We start from the raw sequence: 2,453 nt of genomic DNA on the forward strand, positions 1-2,453 counted from the left end.
CCCCCAGTGATTGAGAGCTGGTCAAGTATAATTTATCCTCCCTACGGGCATGAGAACTTTTAGTTGAGGCTAGACATGATCAATCTCTTTGCCAACAACATACCTTTTTATGGAATGAGCGATGAAAATCCACACTCCCATCTGTCTCGATTTCTAGAGTATTGTGGGAATTTCAAGTACCAAGGAATTAATGAAGAGGCACTCAAGTTGCGCTTTTTCCCTCACACTTTGAAGGATAGGGCTCGAGAGTGGTTAGACTCATTACAATTGGGCAGTATTACTACATGGGAAGATTTGGTACAGAAGTTCACACTCAAATACTTCCCATCGACCAAGATTAACAAGCTGAAGCATGAGATTTTAACTTTTTAGCAAGCTGAGTCTGAAAATTTTCATGAAGCATAGGAGAGGTTCAAGGAGCTATTAAGAAAGTGTCCTAGTCATGGTTTTCCACTACTAGCTCAAAATCATTTTTTCTATGCTGGGCTCACTCCTTACAGCTGCTCTACAGTTGACTCTACAGTAGGAGGATCTATTTGAAATAAATCGATTAGGGAGCTTCATGACCTTTTCGAGACAACGAGTGAGCATTTTGTGATGAGGCCAGATAAAAGCTCACATAAAAGAGTAGCTGGAAGGCATGAAGTTGATGTTAACACGTTGATGTTAGCCAAGATCGACGCACTATCAAAGCAAATGGAAGCCTTGAAGTATTCTTCGAATGTTAATATGGTACATGGATTACTTCCCATATGTGCAACTTGTGGAGCAACTCATCCATCGCCTTAATGTTCACTGCTCATAGATCCACCATTCATTGAGCAAGCTGCCTATGCTCAGAATTTTCAACGTTAGCAAAATTTTCAAAGGTAACAGAATAATCCATTCTCACAGACATACAATCTGGGTTGGAGGAATCATCCTCATTTCTCTTATGGTACTACTCAGAACATCCAAAATCCACCAAAACAAGGGCAGCCATAAGAGGAAAAATGAGAATGGGAAGAAGTAGTCTCAAAGCTTCAAGAACAAAGTAACTGGATCGATACATCCATTAAGAATATTGAAAATTAGATTGGGCAGTTAGCAAAAATTCTAATAGAAAGGCAATTGGGCACATGGCCTAATAATACGGAAGTTAGCTCGAAAGAGCAAGCGAATATAATAACAAGGAGTGAGGTGCAGCTGCTAGAAATCTATGTTTAGAGACTAGGTGTAGCAAAAGAAAATGATACGGGTCTGAAGACAACAGAGCAACTTGAAGGGCCTGAAGTAATAGCTGAACAAGATAAGGTTATTCAACCATCGGTCATGTCATTTGTTCCTCCAATTCCATTCCCTCAAAGGTTGTGCAAACACAAGATGGACAAGCAATTTGAGAAGTTTTTAGAGGTCTTTAAGAAACTCCATATTAACATACCATTTGTTGATGTCCTAGCTCAATTTCCCAACTATGTGAAATTTATAAAGGAAATTTTATCAAATAACAGGAAGTTGGAGGAGCATGAAATTGTCATGCTAATGGAGGAGAGCAGCGCTATATTGCAAAACAAACTACCACCAAAACTTAAAGATCCAGGGAGTTTTACTATTCCTTGTACCATTGGTAGTTTATTTTTTAAATGAGCTCTATGTGATTTGGGTGCTAGTATCAATCAATGCCGTATTCTATTTTCAGGACGCTCGGGTTAGGAAAACAAAGCCTATGAGAATATCATTATAGCTCGTCGATTGGTCCGTGAAACATCCACGTGGGATTGTCGAAGACATTTTGGTGAAAGCGGACAAGTTTTTGGCGCCATTGCAGTGATGATAGAGAAAGGACAACTGATTTTGTCATCTTGGATATGGGAGATGATAGGGATGTTTCGCTAACTTTGGGTCGGCCCTTCCTAGCTACTAGGCGAGCATCGATTGATGTGCAGAAAAGACAACTCATGCTAAGGTTAAATGAGAAGCAAATTACTTTTAACGTATTCAAAGCACTTCAATTTCCTAGTCCGTCCGATTCTTGTTTCCAGATTGAGATTGTGGACAGAGAGGCACCAAATACTTTCACATTAGACCACCCGTCGGATCCTTGGGAATCATGCATATTATGCATTCACAAGATAAAGGTTCAAATTCAACTGCTATTGATGAGTGTGCTAGGTACTTGCAGGGGTTAGAACTAATCAGAAAAGTGAAGCAGTACATGTCGCTTGGCACAGGTCCCCCACGGTCGCTACCCTCCGTTCAACAAGCTCCTAAACTTGAGCTAAAGCAATTAGCACCCCATCTTCGGTATGCCTATCTTGGTGAATCTACTACCCTTCCAGTTATAATTGCAAATTTTATCAGTAAGGATGAGGAAGATAAATTACTTAGGGTGCTACAGGAGTACAAATCAGCTATTGGATGGACTATAGCAGATATCAAAGGCATTAGTCCCTTCCTTTGCATGCACAGGATCC

General features: G+C 40.2%; 1 non-coding gene across 1 annotated transcript; it reads right to left on the minus strand.

The window, feature by feature from the left end:
• Nucleotides 1–342: 342 nt before the first annotated feature.
• LOC127810734 (small nucleolar RNA R71) lies at nt 343–449 on the minus strand. Its single transcript, XR_008025545.1, has one exon. It is a non-coding gene; the product is annotated as a small nucleolar RNA R71 (small nucleolar RNA).
• Between the last annotated feature and the right edge of the window lie 2,004 nt (nt 450–2,453).

The sequence above is a fragment of the Diospyros lotus genome, chromosome 9 (genome assembly GCF_014633365.1).
Source record: "Diospyros lotus cultivar Yz01 chromosome 9, ASM1463336v1, whole genome shotgun sequence".
NCBI lineage: Eukaryota > Viridiplantae > Streptophyta > Magnoliopsida > Ericales > Ebenaceae > Diospyros > Diospyros lotus.